We start from the raw sequence: 8,572 nt of genomic DNA, 5'->3' as shown, positions 1-8,572 counted from the left end.
ATTATCTTTTTTGGATGTTTTTCTCTATAAATATCGTATCAAAAACTCAATTTTCAATCATCATCTACATCTATCGTTCACCAATTCTATTTATTCTTAAGCCTTCATCAACTATCTTCATCATTCACCAATTAGCATTCATCTACAGTCAAATAATCCTTTTCATTCATCTCTATTCATTCAACTTTCATCAACATTCATTCATGCATTCTTAATATTTTACTTTTTTTATACAAAATTCCGCATTCACAAGATCTAGAAACACCTAGCCATATTCGAAGTTGCCTTCGCCCTAGACGTGAAAGGTTTTAATTTATGAGGGTTTGGTCCCAAATCTCTCTTTCAATTATTTAATATAATTGTTTTGATTATTATTTTCCTTGAAGTTACTAACGCGTGTATTTTGTTATTAGAAAGTGGTACGAGGCATCCAAGTAAGTACTTTAATGGTTTAATTGATATTATGATATAGATATCATGCTTAGATTGTTATTTTGATTCCTAGTATCATGTCTAGGATAACTTTAATATTAAGTATGATTAAAAGTATGATGCTTCCTATATTCTCTTCCTAATATTTATAATTATTATTCATGATATTATTATTGTTAATGATGTTGATTATTTATTATGTTGCTTGATTATTATTTTATTGCTTGATCACGCCTTTTATGCATGCTTAAAGGGAAATTGGTACTTGTAACCACGCTTAATAAGATAATTAATAATTTTGTTAGGTTAATTGTGATTATAATTCAAGTGATCGCCAATAATGTTTATTTGTGCATTAAATTCAACCAACATAGATTAAACAGGTTTAGGGTTAATCCTATTGATTGTATGTTAATCAGAAAGCGCACATGAATACGAGCAGAATAAAGTAGAGGCTTATTATTTGGGCAGGTTTAATCTCTTTTAGGCTTGAAACTATTCCCTACAACCGTACAGGAGGATAAAATCGTATTTTCCTCAAAAACATTCTTTTATTCTGATTAAAACTTCTAAAAAGTCAATTTATTAATGCTAATTGAATTAGGAATGAAAAGAACCTTCTAGAAGAATCTAGAATACTAATACCATTCTTAATTGCATTAGGAATGATAAATCCATATTAGGCCCTCGCCTAGATCATTGGGCTGCATATAAGGTTCAAACCGGGCCCAGTTTAGTAGTTTGGCCATAATTTCCTCAATATTCATTGGAATTGGGCTTATAATATATCGTTGGAAATGTCTTTTCAAGCCCATCCAACTACACTACTATTGGACCCATATCATGGACCACCCAAACTGAATTGGCTATTTTCTTAAAATAGGTTTTCAAAAAGAAAGAGAAAAGAAAAGAAATTAAAATTATCCGCAACACTAGATTTTTTACACTTTCACTTCATTCGATTATGATTCGATGTGAAAGGTACTCATAACCGGGTTTGGTTTTGGGGAGACACAAATGGGTGTCTACAGAAGCCCCCACTTTGACTGAGTTTGGAGAAACGCCAGTCTCGAAAACGAAAGTCAAAGTAGCGATAGGGACGAAGAATGATTCAGAACGTTCTGCGATCCTAAATCACTCTTGTAACGCCGATACCTGCAAACTAGCGTTAGTTAAAACATATAAGAGTGTTAAGAAACGCGTATCTTGCACCGTCGAGCACACGTTTCTAGAGGTAACCGATTTGTTGCTGCCTTGCTGTTGCTGTGACAACCTTCCACAATCTAACGGAATGCCATCTTGTTGTTTTGATGTTCACTCGTCCCTGAACAATGGAGCTTCTTTGGATATGTTCACGTGTCTCTGAACAAAAGAGATTCTTTGGATATGTTCACGCGTCTCTGAACAAAAAGCTTTGAATGATGTGTCCACGCGTCTCTGAACAAAAGAGCTTTGAGTGATATGCCCACGCGTCTCTGAGCAAAAGAGCTTCAATGATATGTCCACGCGTCTCTGAACAATAGAGCTTTGAATGATATGGCCACGCGTCTCTGAACAATAGAGCTTTTGAATAATATGTCCACGCGTCTCTGAACAATAGAGCTTTTGAATAATATGCCCACGCGTCTCTGAGCAAAAGAGCTTTGATGATATGTCCACGCGTCTCTGAACAACAGAGCTTTTGAATATTTATTGCGACAATATTCCGAAGAAAAATTTCCGAAGACCAACGCTTGTCGATCTCTAAATCTCGCTTGAACATTGCTTCCGCTATGCCAGTACGTCGGCGGTTTGCTGCTTGTGAACCATTTTGTCGGTGCTTGAATTGTGAACCTGTATGTCGGTGCCTCTGCTGTTTATGAACCAGTATGTCGGTGCCTCTGCTGTTTATGAACCAGTATGTCGGTGTCTTGCGATGAGCCAATGCTTAGGCGCTTTAAGCTAAGTGAGACGATCTTTTGTTAGGTCGATCACTTATTGCGATTCTAATCAAGCCGACTACTTAATAATGTCAAATTGCTTACAGGGGCTAACTGACGTACAAAGGAACTCAAAATTGCTGAAAGAGGTTGAAATAACTTCTCTGAGTGGTTGAGCTCTGTAACTGCTGAAATATCTCTGGCGCTAAGAATTAGCTCTGTCACCAGACGCTGGGAACTAGCGCCAGGCGCTGAAATCTATTGCCAAATGCTGGATGTTGTCGTCTGGCGCTGGAGTCGGGTCTTCCCTATTCTGCTCTTGCTGCCGCTGGGATGCACCTGTATTTATCTTTGACTATAGGACTTTGTAAATCTCTTTAATTATTTTAGGGTTGACCTAAGGTTTAATGTCTCTTGACTCATTGACTTGACACGACTCAAGGAATAAACTTGATGCTATGATTGACTCGAGGTTGACTCGACTCGAAGTGAAATGACACGTGTGACTCATGACCCGTGTGTGCATTGTATTGTGATCGTGAGACTCGAAAATGCAAAAAAGCCAAAATTTTTTGACTCGAGGGTACTGACTTTCTCCAAAAAAGAAAGACGCGAAAAAAGAAAGAAGCAAAGTTTTTGAAGGTGCGTGTTGAATGAGCTTAATCAATTGTTGTTTGATACTATCTCTCAAGGTGCAAGGATTAAACCATCCTAGGCTATCTCAATGGTTGACTCAATGATGAAAGTATTTGGGAAACTTAGGCACAGAGGCTAAGCACTTCATACTTCGTGATGCAATGACAATTATGATTGGTGAGTGATGTTGATATGACAAGGCATGCTTCAACGTTGTGTTAAGATTTCATGACAAAGGGTTCCTAAGGGAAGGTATATTTGGTCATATATATGTGCAGTTTGTGAAAGTGACACTAAAGTTAGGCCGCAAGGGCTAAGTGTGTGGAAATATATTGAAAAGAGTCAAATAATGGTGACTCTTAGGCTGGGTAAGCTAATGATATAAGGATCAAGCCCCCAAGTCAAGCTCTAAGTAGATAGGCATGAGCATAGGAAATTCCTCGATATGATCACAGTGTGAGTGTGTGAATGTGAATATGAATGTATGTTTATTACGGCTGCACCTCAATGTGAGGTTGCCTACGTATCCATTAGATATCAGGCCGAACGTAGCTCTAGCCGAACCTCGCACAAGTGTGTGTATACCTCAAAAAGGTCTTTTTAAGGGTTGTAACGTGGATAGGCTAAAGGTTATAGAAGAAGGAAATAAAAGGATCAAGACCCTCGATAAGCCCCTAAGGTGTGCAACCTTGATTTTGAATCTTTATATTTTTATGATTGAGGCTTTAACTCTTTTTATCTTTTTTTTTTTTTTTTTTTTTTTTTTTTTTTTTTTTTTGCTTTAGCATTTATTTTATTTTTATAAGTGTGGGCAATCCCGATCATGCGGTCTATCACTCACTTGGCATTCATGTTTCTCAGGCACGGTACCGAGCACTCGATAAGAGACGCAATCTGAGACGTGTTTTTATCAAAGATATTTTCATATCAAAGACATTGGAACACTTGCCCTTTTTACACTTTTATTATTATTATTATTATTTCTTATTTATTTATTTATTTTGATCTTTTAAAATCACTCTAGCTTTTTTTTTAAATTGCATAAGTTGCACACTGCCCCATCCCAAGGTTAGGTAGATGTAGGTTGAAGAAAGAAAGGTCTATCGTTAGACGAGGCTCAAAGTGGTTTATCAAGAAGAGATTGTATATTTGAAGGGTGAAAGGTAATATGAGGTTGCTACAAGGGGTGCCTCAAATCATTGGTATACCTTGTGTTTAGTTTGACATGGATTTTTTTTTAAATGCAATGCAATGCGATGATCATATGCAAGGAAATAAATGCTTATTTTATTAAAAGGGAAAAAAAAAAGATTCTACAAAATTAATCTAAGGGAAAAGAAAGGTGCCTATTCTAGACTTATTGGGGGAAAGGGTAAATAAAAAAAAAATAGAAAAAAGAGGTCATGAAATCTCGTCGTTGAAGCTCGCCTCTGTTTTGTGTCGTTTGCTTCATCATCACCCAGTCTTCTCGTTAGCTAGAGGCAATGAGATCTTATTTGCTTCTATGAGATCTTGAATGAGATTTTGAAACCTGTAGCATTCATTGGTGGTATAACCGTTTCCTCGATGGTACTTGCAATAAGATTTGGGATTCCATCTCAAAGATTGATTTTATGGCGTTGGATCCTCGGTAGGGCCAATAGGTTTGATTAACCCTCGGTCGTAGAGACGATCTAAAGCAACATCATAGGTCATTCCAATGGGTGTGAACTCTCTCCTGGGTTTCTTTTTGTATCCTTGATTATCCATACTAAGACACCGTTATGGTCAAAGGTACTAACATTGTTACTAGAGTGGGCGTTTTCGGAATAAGAAGGATTGTCGTTCTTCTTTCCTTTCCAGCCACCGTGGTTACTATTGTTAGTAGCTTTTTGTTTTGCAAGGTCATCTTTGATTTCAATTCCGATGTCATAAACGACTTTGAAAGTATTCAAATTATGTTGATATTTTAAATCCTTCGAATACTTCTCTTGGAGATTCTTGATAAATATCCTCACAGATTCTTTTTCGGTGGGCACCTCAATCATCTTAGCGGAAGTTTCCCTCCACTTATTAAAGAAAGAAGTAAAGCCTTCATTCTCTTTTTGTCTTAACATCTCAAGTTGTTTATAATCGGTTTCAACTTGAATATTACACTTGTACCTATCAATGAAAGCGTTTACTATTGACTCCCAAGTAGAGGTTCTCTCTTTGTCAAGGGAGAAGAACCATTGTTGGCAAACGGTTTCAAGAGATAGAGAAAATATAGAGGGAAACACTTTCTTATCAATACCCTTAATACTTATTATTGTTTCAAAAGCTCTTAGATGAAAATAAGGGTAATCTGTTGCCTTGAATTTAGGGATGTCAGTGGTATTGAACTTATGCGGAAGAAGTTCCTTGTACAGCGAGCTTGTCAACTAATGCCTTGGAATTTGTAGTCACTAGATAGCTTTCTCAAGCTCTCTTGCATGAGCTCCATTTGTTGTTGCTTCATAGGGTCGTTGATTTTGAGGATTAAAGCCTTCAACGCCTCAGTCACGGTAGTCAATTGATTCTTAAGTTCGTTGACTTCTTCTTGAGTTTCCATTATCTTTTTAGCTTTCCTCTTTTGACGAATCGGTTTATCAAAAGGTTGAACTTGAATAAAGGTGTTGTCCTTGATTAATCGCCCTTCTCTCCTTGACCAAGTACTGTGGAAAGGGAAATTAGGGATAGCGACTGTTAATTATTTGACTCAAACTCTATTCAACATGAAATGGATAGAAGAAGGTAAAAAAAATGAGGGTGGTGATATGGAGAAAGCCTATAGATGGAGAGATGTGGAAAATTAGGAACAGAATGTACCCCCAACTCAAATGACGGAAAAAATCGACTCATGCATGAACCTAAGACATGGTCATGGTGATATATACTCAAAGTGGGAGGTGCTTTACAGTGAGTGCAAGTAACATGTTAAGACTCGTTTCATGACCATGTGGCTAGACTATGTGACTAGACTCGAACAAAGACTAAGTTAAGACCTCACGTAAATGCATTAAACTGGACAAACTTAGGTATTTTAGTCATAACTTTTGATCTGTGACTCTGATTTGGATGAAACCAATGCCAAATTAAAGATAAAACTCAGGGATACAGATCCATAGGTTTCACGACTCGTAGTTCTTCCTAGAACTCCGCCTATGACCAAAACAAGTTGACGCTTGTGCAGTATACGGGAATAAAAATCCGGGTTGCCTTAAAGGAACTATGACTCGATTTTATGTTTATTTATTAGGTCAAATTAATTAATTAATTAATTAAACAAAGTCCTTTAGTCATTAATCAGTTTATTAAGACTTATTTACGAACACAAGTCAAACCGAACGATTAGTTTAGTCACATAATAAGTATGCACAAGTAAGAGATGCACAAGTAGTCAAGTAGTCACAACATTATGCAATGAGTTTGCAACCTAACCATGACTCTAGTTCCCTAAAGTTCGGGATATGGGTTAGTCAATAGAGGGTCCATGGTTAATTGTCCGAATGCACCGCGCGGAAGCCTAACCATGAAGGGTTGGCGCGAGTGGATGTGACACCGCGAATTTAGAAAAACTCGCTTCCATGGTTTGGTGAATTCAACATTCTCGGATGTACCTTTTGTTGCTAAGAGCGTTCAATCAGGTAGATGGAGCATGAATTCCCAAGGGGTTATGTCCATATGTAGAATACATATGGGTTTCAGAAAAGTGAGAAAAACTCAATAAGGAAGTAGGATCGAGCAAACAGTGCTAAAAACTAGTCGAAATTAGAACGCATATTTCTGGCTCGGTATTGGAAGAACTTGGCGCCAGCAAACAGAGGCTAGCGCCACAATTTGGCTTTAGCGCCTGGCCACAGTAGCTGTCGCCCGGCGCTAAAGTCAAATAATTGGCTCTAGACTTTGTTCCCCGACGCTAGTTCCTACATGCCTCAGCAGCTTTCTGTGCTCGATAAAATTTTCCAGTTTCGCGTAGCATTATTTCGATCCTAGTTGTGAAAGATATTCCTCAAATTTCCTACGTGTAAAAATCCTATGTTTCAACTCATTACGGATGGTCTTTACAATGACATCTTTTTTATGCATATGACAATAATGTTAATCAAAATTACGCACATGAAATACTTAGAACTTTTCGAGTCTCATCCACTCATTCTAAATCATTGCCGAAATAAATTTTAGGAATTAAAATAGAAATCCTCGCCAGTGGAGTCGCCAAAAACTGTAGGGAATTTTTCAAGCATTACCCCTAAGCTTGAACCCCACTGTGATCGTACACTAAAGTACGATGGCGTCCAAAGGGAAGGAAGCTAGAGCAAAAGAGTCGCCAACAAGTTTTAGGAACTTGTAAACCGTTCACGAGGTTAAGGTTATACCCTTTAACGATCCAGGAGATCGTCAACTCCAATAGGTCTGGAACCATGACTGGTAGTTCGAGGATGAAGGTACCAATCCAACCTAAAAGAGATTGAACCTGCCCTAATAATAGGCCTCTACTTTATTCTAATCTTATTCATGTGCGCTTTCTGACTAACATGCAATCAATAGGATTACCCTAAACCTATTTATCTATGTTGGTTGAATATTAATGCACAAATAAACTATTATTGGCGATCACTTAAATTATAATCAAATTAACCCTATAAAATATTATTAATTATCTTATTAAGTGTGATTATAAGTACAAATTCCCTTTAAGCATGCATAAAAGGTGTGATCAAGCAATAACAATAAATATAATCAAGCAAAATAATAATAATCATAACAATTATTATAATCAATAATCACGTTAAAGTATAATAATAGCAAGATCTTAGGCATGATACTAACAAGATTAATAACAAACCCTAGAATGTCACTAAACAATAAAAATCAAAGCTTTAACCCTAACATGATACTATTAATATATTAGGAAAGAATACAAAAGGCATCATACTTTTAATCATACTTGATTTTAGAGTTACCCTAAACATGATACTAGGAAGATCAAAATGCCCTAACATAACATTAGGAATCATAATAACAATCTAAGCATGATTTCTACATCATAATATCAATAAAAACCATTAAAGCACTTACTTGGATGCCTCGTACCTCTTTCTAATAACAAAATACACACGTTAGTAACTTCAAGGAAAATAATAAACAAGACAATTAAATTAAATAATTGAAATAAAGATTTGGGACCAAACCCTCAGAAATTAAAACCTTTCACGTCTAGGGAGAAGGCAACTTTGAATAATGCTAGGTGTATCTAGGTTTTGTGAGTGCGGAATTTTGTAAAAAGAGGGTAGGTTTAGAAAAGAGAGAGAGAAGCTTTAGCTTAAAGAGAATAATAATTAGAGAGTTGATGATTGTAGATGATTTTAAAACAGAGTTTTTAAGAGGCTATTTATAGAGAAAATCAACCAAAAAGATAGAAAATTGAACCAGATTTCTGACGCTAGCGCCAGACGCTGACATTAGCACCAGACGCTAATGCTAGCTCCAGGCGCCAAGCGCTAATGCTGGCGTTTGGCGCTAATTAAATTTTTAACGCGTTGTCTAAAATTAGATAGAAATTAACCGTACAGGAGGATAAAATC

This window comes from Chenopodium quinoa, unplaced genomic scaffold (assembly GCF_001683475.1).
Source record: "Chenopodium quinoa cultivar QQ74 unplaced genomic scaffold, ASM168347v1, whole genome shotgun sequence".
NCBI classification, from domain to species: Eukaryota; Viridiplantae; Streptophyta; class Magnoliopsida; order Caryophyllales; family Amaranthaceae; genus Chenopodium; species Chenopodium quinoa.
Note: the sequence above shows the minus strand (reverse complement) of the source record.